Genomic DNA, 10,460 nt, shown 5'->3' on the forward strand with positions numbered 1-10,460 from the left:
ACTTTGCTTTTTCTTTTTTTCCCTTAACTAACATCCCCTAGATTCAGAGGCACATGATCAACAGACCACAGTCTAAGAAGTATTGCCTTACTACTGGACCCAGGGGTCTGATGGAAGAGGTAAAACTTCCACATCTCTGAGATATGAAGCTCTAAATGTTTCCAAAGTGTACAAGAAAATCAGACGCTGTCACTGTGTATGACACACTCACCAGAGCTGCAGGGGTAAAAATATTTTGTGCGTTTGCCCAGAAGCAACGAGAAAGTGATGGAAGCCTAGAAGAGTGTTTTTGTAAATACCATGGGATAGTCATTTTAAAATGGCTATTTCTGGGCATGCTGCTAATTCTGCTTCACTCTTCCATCCTGTCCTGGCATGTCTCTGAAGAGCTATACTCTGAGAGTGGGGCTTCCCAGGTGGCACTAGAGGTAAAGAACCTCCCCGCCAATGCAGGTAGATGCCAGAGACAAGGGTTCAACCCCTGGGTTGAGAAGATCTCCTGGAGCAGGGCATGGAAACCCACTCCCAGTATTCTTGCCTGGAGAAACCCATGGCCCAAGGAGCCTGGTGGGTCCATAGCGTTGCAGAGTCGGATATGACTGAAGCGACTTAGCACACACACATAAATCTAAGCACAGCTGGTAAAGAATCCTCCTGCCAATGCAGGAGACGTGAGTTTGATCCCTGGGTCGGGAAGATCCCCTGGAGGAGGGCATGCCAACCTACTCCAGTATTCTTGCCTGGGAAATCCCACGGACAGAGGAGCCTGGTGGGCTACAGTCCATGGGGTCGCAAAGAGTCGGACACGACTGAGTGACCGTTCATGCATGCATGAGCACCTGCTGCAGAACGTGCTGGAAGGACAAGCTGAGGCCCAGGTGGAAGTGAGGGAGGCTGATGAACTGTGCCTCCATCCAGGAACCAGTCTAATTTGACCAGTCATTTTCCCAAGCTCAGTCACACCAGCCCTTCTGAGAAAAGGGGGGAAAGTCATAAATGAGGTGGAGAGGACAGTTCAAAATGAGGCATAAGCAGAGGCCAGAAGCTTTTCATTGATCTTCTGAGCTGAAGCTTGCCTTTCAAAAAAAGTCTTTGTTTCAGTTTTCCTAAAGAAAATAGTACAACAAATTATCTTCTTTTAAGCGAAAGATAAGGTCAAACTGCAAAGCTATTCAAAAAGTATGTGAATTTAATCATCAAGGTTTCTTTTTTTTTTTTTTTTTTTTTTTTAGTGTCGTTAATTTAACTTTCCTGGTGGTTCAAATGGTAAAGAATCTGCCTGCAATGCAGGAGACCTGGGTTCAATCCCTGGGTCAAGAAGATTCCCTGGAAGAGGAAATAGCAATACACTCCAGTATTCTGGCCTGGAAAATTCCATGGACAGAGGAACCTGGTGGGTTACAGTCCACGGGGTCACAAAGAGTCAGACACCACTGAGCAACTAACTCGCTTAACTTTTAATTTTACCTTACTAGCTGTCAGGCTGATTCATACTTAGGAAATCAGCTCATATATAGATAATCTTTTTTTTTTTTTTAACTTAGGGTACCAACTTTAAAAACCACTGTTTTCTCAGCCCTATCTCAAAACAGGGCTCAAGGCAAGGACTCAGTGGGTAACATTCTGCAGGGAAAGGCTGACACCTGCAGGAGCACTGGGTCATTACATGGCAGAACCCACAGGAATTCTCAAAAATCAGCCAGTTCCGCCAACGTTCAGGTTTCACACTCGCGTGCTGCCTGGCGCACAACAGACTCTCAACAAATGATGGCTGTCATCTGCGAGACGGTCATGTTGGTCGTAAATGCATTTTTGCGCTTCTTGAAATTAAAAAACGAAAATTAAAAAAGCTCAAAGATGAAGAGTCAGAAGTTAGTCAAATGATTCTGGTCATTCTTCTGATTTTTCATAGAAACCGTTCCAGACAGACAGGAATCTTGTCTTGTTTCTAAAGATATTACAGAAAGAATTCCATAACCTCACCCATCTATACTGTGGCTCGACAATCTTCAGCAGGGCCAGGTTCAGGCAAACTTTTGTTAGGTATACAAATTCAATCTAAGAAGCTCCAGTTCTCCTTTTCTGAATAGACACACCTCCCAATTTTAGAACAGGCTTCCCAGGTGGTTCAGTGGTAAAGAATCCACCTGCCAATGCAGGAGATGCAGGAGATGTGGGTTCAGTCCCTGAATGGGAAGGTCTCCGGGGGGAGTAAATGGCAACCCACTCCAGTATTCTTGCCTGGGAAATCCCAAGGATAGAGGAGCCTGGCGGGTTATGTCCATGGGGTCACAATGATTCAGACACAATTTAGCAACTGAGCACAATTTTAGAATATCTATTCAATAAACATTTGTTGTGTACCTACTATGTTCCAGGCTTCTCAGTTACCACTAGGAAAAGTACCCACTTGCTAATACAAGAGACTTAAAAGACTTGGTTTGATCCCTGGGTTAGGAAGATCCCCTGGAGAGGAAATGGCAGCCCACTCCAATACTCTGGCCTGGAAAATCCCATGGACGGAGGGGCCGGGCGGGCTACAGTCCACGGGGACAAGTCAGACACGACGGGTGCAACTTAGCACACTCTGTTCCAGGCACTCTGGTCTTTAGTCTGTGGTATTTAGCATGGTGTACAATGGGAACTAGACATATTTCCTGTTCTTGAAAAGTTTCCAGTCTGCTGATCCTGCAAGACCCCAGGGGGTTCCTGCTTCCTTTTCCCTGTCTCCCACCTCTTTTTTTTTAGCTCCTCATTTGTTTTTCCTTATAAGCACTTGATACCAGGAATTTCCCATAATCTTCCTCACTTTCAACAAAACTAAATTTCCTGTGCTTCATTTTCACAGGATTCCAATCTAGGTAGAAACTAGCTGACCTGGTAAACTACTCCAGGTCAAGGGCTAATGGATCCTATCACCAAGGTGATCTGAACACACATTTTAATGGGGTCTTCCTGAAGAAGACTAAAATCATTTAGACCTTTGTGTTGGGCTCATGGAGACAAGTGATGCAGTCCTATCTCACCCAGGTGCTAACTAGTTGCCAGAGGACAGACTCAAACCTTGATGTTTTTGGTTTAATGCCACTGTTTAAATCTATTTCCTCATTAGCCTCAAAAGAGTTGAAACACCCAATCACTTTTTATCGTAGAGTAGCTCCTTTCTGTTCCTGGTCAATGTGTCTCTCATTCTTCTTTATGACCACAGAGGCCCCTCAGAGTACTGCAAAGCTGCCATTGAAAAATACAAAATGAGGTCAACTTGCATTTTTCATCAATTACACTTATTTTCCTAAATTCTGCAGAGCAAGCAGTCAGGTGGAACGGCTACCACTATTGAAGGTATCAATTCAAATCAGATACAAAATGATCAGAAAGCTACTATTCCTGCGTGTTATACATCATGATCACTCCAAGCAGTTCTTGATCTGGGCCCTTGGCCATTTGCCAAGTGAGTGCTTGTTTTAAATTTTGCCTTTGTCAGTGGTGATCTTGTTTCTGATAGCATGTAATTATTCAAAATAAAAAATACATAGTCCAAATTAAGAAACACAATTCCTTCACTTAGTTGAACTGAATTATAGTGGATGTATATTCATTAACAAGAAAAAGAAGTAAAGAAATATGGAAATAGGGTTTGTGTCCCAAGAAGTCAACTTTTTCAATGGTACATAATTGTTTTTCTTCATACTAATATCCACCTGTAAAATTAAGAAGGCCCTTTAGCAGATTATACCAGCTATCCTTCAATATTTCCTTGGATTTGATTTTTTTTAACTTACTCTCATATCTCCTGGACAATATGAACAAAGTGTATAAATAAACCTTAGGAGTTTATTCCTCAAGAAATTAAAAGTGCCATAAAAGAGTTTGGGATTAGCAGATGCAAACTATTATATATAGAATGGATAGAAAAGGTCCTACTCTATAGCACAGGGAACTATATTCAATATCCTGTAAAAAGCAATAAAGGAAAAGATATGAAAAAGAATGCATGTGTGTGAAGCACTTTGCTGTATAGCAGAAATTATCACAATATTATAAATCAACTATATTTCAACAAAAAAGTTTTTAAAAGATAAATCCAAATTTTTTTAATGCCATAAGACAAAGGAACTGAATAGTATTGATGCTGTTTACACAGTACACTTTGTACATGTTATTTCATGTCTCTTTTGAGAGCCCTGTCAAATCAGGTAGATTGCTTAGAATTATCCTCACCTAACAGATGAGGAAAATAAAAGCCAGGAGAGACTCTGAAGCTTGTCAGTAAGTGATATTGTTCATATTTAGCCTCATGTCCATCTGGGTCTAGATCACAAGCACCTTCCATGACACCTGAAAAACATTATTCTAAGTCCTGGATATGAACTTCAAATGAAAAGACAGACTTGCTATGAAATGAGAATGCTATCAAGGATGGAGCACCTTTATGGTATCCAGTGGAACACAATAAAAATAGAAAAAAATATTAAAGGGCTTTGTGGTTACACATTTAATGTACATTAGTGATTAACAAACTGTGTTGATCATTTGTGGGGGCTTTTAAATGTAATTTTCAAAGAGCAGCCATTTAGAGATTAAACATTATAGTGCAGTGTGTACACATCATTGGTGAGAAATTTAACCTCACTATTGCTATAAACAGTTTAGGATAAAAACCCTGACTCTGAGAATAATGAAGAAGCTTATCACATTTAAGCTTTATTGATTTCTACTCCACAGTATGTTTCAGTGTACTTAGAATATCACTCTTGTGACTAATATGATTGATTGTGCAATTAGTTAAAAACAGATTTATTTGATCCTAATCTTTAAAGATTTTGAACAATGCTATTAGATCTTTCCTTTATCCATTAAATTTTTTTGTAAAACAGTTTGGAGTTCCATATAGGCATGCAAGTGCCATATGACCATGTCAAACACTGCCTTCGGGAGCATTTACGCCCAGTAAACAAAAAAATGTTTACCTGAAAAGCTGTATACGATTGTTCCTCCAGCTATATTTGTAATAGCCCCAAACTGGAAAAATCCCAGATGTCCTTCAGCTGGCGGCTAGTTAAACAAATGGTGGTACAGTCATACTATGGAGTACTACTCAACAGTAAAAAGAAACAAACTATTGCTGTATAAAACAATCTGAATGAATTGCCAGGGAATTAACCAGTGTTGAAAAAGGCAACTCTAAAAGGTTACACAATGTATGACTCCATTTATATAATATACTTTAAATGACGCAATTACAGAGCTGGAGAACAGATTCAGGGTCGCCAGAGGTTAAGGAGAGGGTGAGAATAAGAATGAAGTAGGTGTGGCATTCAAAGACAAGAGGAGAGACCCCTGGGGTGATGGAAACATTCCATATCTGGACGGCTTTGATATTATAAACCAGTGTTATCACTGGAGGACATAATGCTATTGTTTCTTACAATTGCATGGGAGTCTTCACCAGTCTCAAAAAAAAAGTTGATTGAAAACAAAGATACCGAGTGCCTAAGGCACTGGAACTACAGAAAGAATAAAGATTCCTCAAAGGACACTAAATACCTACAAGAAAGAAGGTGATTCCACTGTCCTGTGGTAAATTCCATTCTCTATTCTGCATATACATCCAGAAGACCCAGAGGAAAAGCACTGAACCTATACATGGAATAGGGTAAATGAAAAGATTTCCAGAGAAGGTGATGCTACAGCAGAGGCTTGAAAAATTACTAGGAGGTATTCTGGCAAAGAAAGGGGAGAAATTGGTGAAGGGCATTCCAGCCAGAGGGAGCAGCAAGTGCCAAGGCAAGGAGATTGGAAACAACGTGATGCCTTTAGGAAACTATGAAGGTCGGTATGTCCTGTGTCTGGCCAGTCAAATTGCCGGGAGAGACAAGGCTCATGTGAGTCCTAAAGCACGGTCCAGGTCTTGAGATATATTATTTTAAAAAGCTTGAAGTATATCCTGTAGGGTATAGCTAGAGATTATAAGTCTGTCTGTCTCTCTGTCTGTTTATAGCAATAAATAAGACGTAGATTTTAAAAGCCATGGAGGTGCAGACTGAATTGTGAGCTGATGGTGGGGACCGGAGGTAGCCAGTGATACGTGATAAAGATTTAAACTACAGCAGTGACAAGACTTCCCTGGTGGTCCAGCAGTTAAGAATCCGTCTTCTAAAGTAGGGGATGTGGGTTTGATTCCTGCTCGGGGAACTAAGATCCCACATGCTGCCGGGACAACCAGGCCCACCCGCCACAACTAAAGTAGCACACACGTCACAACCAGAGAGCCTGTGCAACACAACTGCTGAGCCCACGTGCTCCAGAGCCCTGGTCCCCAAGACGAGCCTGTGAGCTGCAACCAGAGACGTGCCCGCATGCTGCAGCGAAGACCCGGCACAGCCAAAGAAACTAATAAATTAAATTTTTTAAAAAAACCACAGGGCTTCCCTGATAGCTCAGTTGGTAAAGAATCCACCTGAAAGGCAAGAGACCTCGGTCCGATTCCTGGGTCAGGAAGATTCCCTGGAGAAGGGATAGGCTCCCCACTCCAGTATTCTTGGGCTTCCCTCGTGGCTCAGCTGGTAAAGAATCCACCTGCAATGTCGGAGACCTGGGTTCGATCCCTGGGTTGGGAAGATCCCCTGGAGAAGGGAAAGGCTACCCACTCCAGTATTCTGGCCTGGAGAATTCCATGGACTGTATAGTCCATGGGGTCACAAAGAGTCAGACACGACTGAGCGACTTTCACTTCACTTCACTTCACAGCAGTGACAACAGGAATCCAGAAAAAAGGTAGATCAGAGATACTAAACAGAGACATAATCCAACAGTATATGGTAAATAAGTGTGATAAGGGAAGACTCAAAGGCATGACTGCAGATGAAAAGGATTAGAATGCTGCTTCTCAGCCCAGAACAGACATCCCTAGTTAATAATCATGAAAGTGTTGAAAAGTGAAATTGTTGGTTGCTCAATCATGTCTGACTCTGTGCGACCCTATGGACTGTAGCCCACTGGGCTCTTCTGTCCATGGGATTCTCCAGGCAAGAATACTGGAGTGGGTTGCCATGCCCTTCTCCAGGGGATCTTCCTGACCTGGATGCAGTGTGTGTCATGAGACACATCCAAGTGGAAATATGTAATAAGAAACTGGATATTTTGGTATATAACTTAGGAGGAAATTCGGGACCTGGCATTGTAATAGCATATATGTGGTATTAATAGGATATATGTGGATATTAAATCAAGACAATTACAGTATGTAAAGGGACAATACATACTAACTACAGTATGTAAAGGGACAAGAAAAAAGATTAAGAGCAGAACCCATAAGAACATGGATCTAGGAATTTCCCTGAAGGTCCACTGGTTAAGACTCCACACTTCCAGTGCAGGGGACATGGGTTTGATCTCTGTTCAGGGAACGAAGATACTATATGATAGTGTGGCAAAAAAAGAAAAAAAAAAAAAAAGGATACTTATGCAACAGACAAATGAAGTGACTACAAAAGAGACAAGAGAGTATGTTAAGAAAAAAGAAAACCGGGGGAGCATTGTTACTGAAACTGAAGAAGGAAAGAAAAGGAAAGTTAGTGAGCAATTAAGTACTACAGATAAGTCAGCAAAATAGCACTAAAAAGAACCTATTGACAGAGACTTGGAAAAGATGGTGATGATGGTGGCATCACAGATTTTGAACCCAGTCCAATTCAGGTTGATCTCCTCTTGAAATCTTAAAATTTAATTGCATCTGCAAAGGCCATTCTTTCAAATAAGGTCATATTCACAGGTTCCAGTAGGATAAAAAATGTATATGCTACCTGATAATAAAATTGTTTTCTGTTAAGTGGATTCCATGTTTCATTTTTAAGTGAACCCGTTTACTTACAGAAAAGTAATGTCTCTGCTTTTTAACATACTGTCTAGGTTTGTAAGAATATACAAGAAGGAAGGAGGGAAGGAAAGGAAAAAACATCTCAGTTATCCACAATGCTTAATGGAGCCCCCACGTCTCCCCATTCCAGATCACAGAAAGTCATCCTATAAAATAAGGCACAATATGAGTTTCCCGAAACGTCAAATACCCATGAGATACAATTTCCCATCCTGTCCCTTCAGGGGCACTGAGATTTCGGCTAGATGCAGCTCTGGATGTCCCCACCAGGCGTTATTCCTCCATCCGGCATGCCACTGAAGCCTTCTATCAAGCATCATAACTAAAGAGCCAGAGTCCTCAAAGTACTAAAAATCCACTGCTACACGAGGGGAGCTGTGCCGTCTCCCCTCCCTGTTAGAAGTGCCTCCAATGCAGAGCTAGCTGCCTGTGTCCCCTGCCTTACAGACCTGAGTGAAAGAACTTTTTCCTTCTTTTTTCTTTAATTCATAGACTTCTTTTTCTCTCTAGGATTCAGACATAGATCAATGCTATGCCTATCTTTTCATATTTGTCCATTCACTTCAAAAGTGGGGGGGGGGGGTGTTAAGTATTTAGTATTAAAGAAGGCTTAATTTAAAAATCAAACCACATAACTATTTAATTAGAGAGAACTGACATGAGTTATAGATTATTGAAGTCAGTCCAAAAGTCATTTTGCGGCAGGTCTCATGACAATCAAAGGAGTTGCCATTCTTAGTTCTTCACTGCAGTGGTCCCACCATTACCATGATACAGTCCTCTGCCTCTAATGATCTCTGGGCATCTTCCTACTTCTGTTTCAAATACCGAGCTGCAAGCACTCTTCCCACATCTCCAGGCCAAATTCCCAAGAAAGAAACTGATTGAAGAAAGCTAATTACCATGACAATTACATGGACATTTGTGTTATGACATCTCATGGGCCACTGATCTACCTTTGGGTCAGCAGTGACCACACAGTAATCTCATGTGGCACCAGCATGAATATATTCAGAAGAGCCTCCCACAAGGGAGGCAACAGAGGAGAGATGGTTGGATGGCATTACTGATTCAATGGACACGAGTTTGAGCAAACTCCACGAGATGGTGAAGGATAGGGAAGCCTTGTGGGCTGCAGTTCATGGGGTTGCAAAGAGTCAGATGCAACTTAGCAACTGAATAGCAACAATACACAGAAAACTTCAGCAGAGCTAAGGTGCTGGCCACAGAGTAAGCTTTTAAATATTGGTTTTAGCTTCATGGCTCAAAGAAGACTCTCAATGTTTCCTTTTACACGATGTTTAAGTCCATTTAGGATTTATCTAAATTTTTCTAGTTTTATCTATTAATATATCTTCCCTCGAACCCTAACAATAGATAAAAGTTTGTTGGGGCTAACAATATGTCTGGCAGTTTTCTAAGAGTGTTTTATGGATTCACTGATTTAACCCTTACAACACAAAGTTCTGTTATTATCCCTATTTTACTAGTAAGAAAACTGAGACACAAAGAGGTTAAATACTTGTACAAGGACACATAGCTAGCAAATGGTTGAATTCAAACTCAGGTAGTTTAGAAAGGCTTCAAAGCCTAGAAGTTACAAGTAAATCATACTGCCTTTCAAACATCAACGAATATTACTTGCACAATAACAATACACAAATAATAGGCATCATGAGTGACCGTTACCACACATGTAGCAAAACACAGGCTAACGATTCTACATACATGGATGCAAAACTGACGTTCTCCCCAGTTGCCATTATGACTAAGCATTTGCATCATAATTCAAAGTCGGTGACGAAGATATAGCATTTGCTCTAAGCATTGTATAAGCTACACCCCAAGTTTTGACATATTCCACCTTTTATCATTCATTTCACTAGATTTTCTCATTTCCATTGCAATTTCTTCATCAATCCACTAAATATTTGGAAGCGTTTGTTTCAATTCCAGACATTTGGGGATTTTCCGTTTTCTAATTTCTAGTTTAAGTCTACCGTGGTCAGAAAAAATTTTGGTGCTTTGAATGTGTTAGGGCTTTCTTTACGGCTCAGTGTATGCTCGATTTTGGTGAAATTCTATGTACATCAGATTTCTCTATTTCCAACTACTTCAAAAGACTGACCTTAGCCGAGAAAACCTCGAAGGTCCCTTCTGACACCAAGTATGTGAGATTCCAAGAATAAAGTAACCGGTGAGAGTTACTCCTAGTTCTTATTTTTGTTCCAGTTAGTCTTTTCTCCTTGATTTTCAGAATGAAACACATACTGCTTCTAATTAAACAGAGAATAAGAAAAAAACCAGCTGTACTTGCTATACAGCTTCGCACTCTTGTGTAAGTAGTCGCTGCCTACAAGCTCCGGCAGCGGATCCCCTGCGGAGACCGGCCTCCCAGGCACACATGCGCGCCCACGCGGACTCCGGCCCCGCCCCCTCCCCTCCATAACCACGCCCCGTACACTCCCCAACCACGCCCCCTCCCATCGCCAGCCACCCCGATCGAAGCCAGGGCCGAGGGGCGGGGCCCGCAGCAGCGTGCTGACGTCAGAGAGGGCTGCGACGCCGCCCGGTCCGCCGG

This window comes from Muntiacus reevesi, chromosome 22, assembly GCF_963930625.1.
Source record: "Muntiacus reevesi chromosome 22, mMunRee1.1, whole genome shotgun sequence".
In the NCBI taxonomy this organism is placed as follows: domain Eukaryota; kingdom Metazoa; phylum Chordata; class Mammalia; order Artiodactyla; family Cervidae; genus Muntiacus; species Muntiacus reevesi.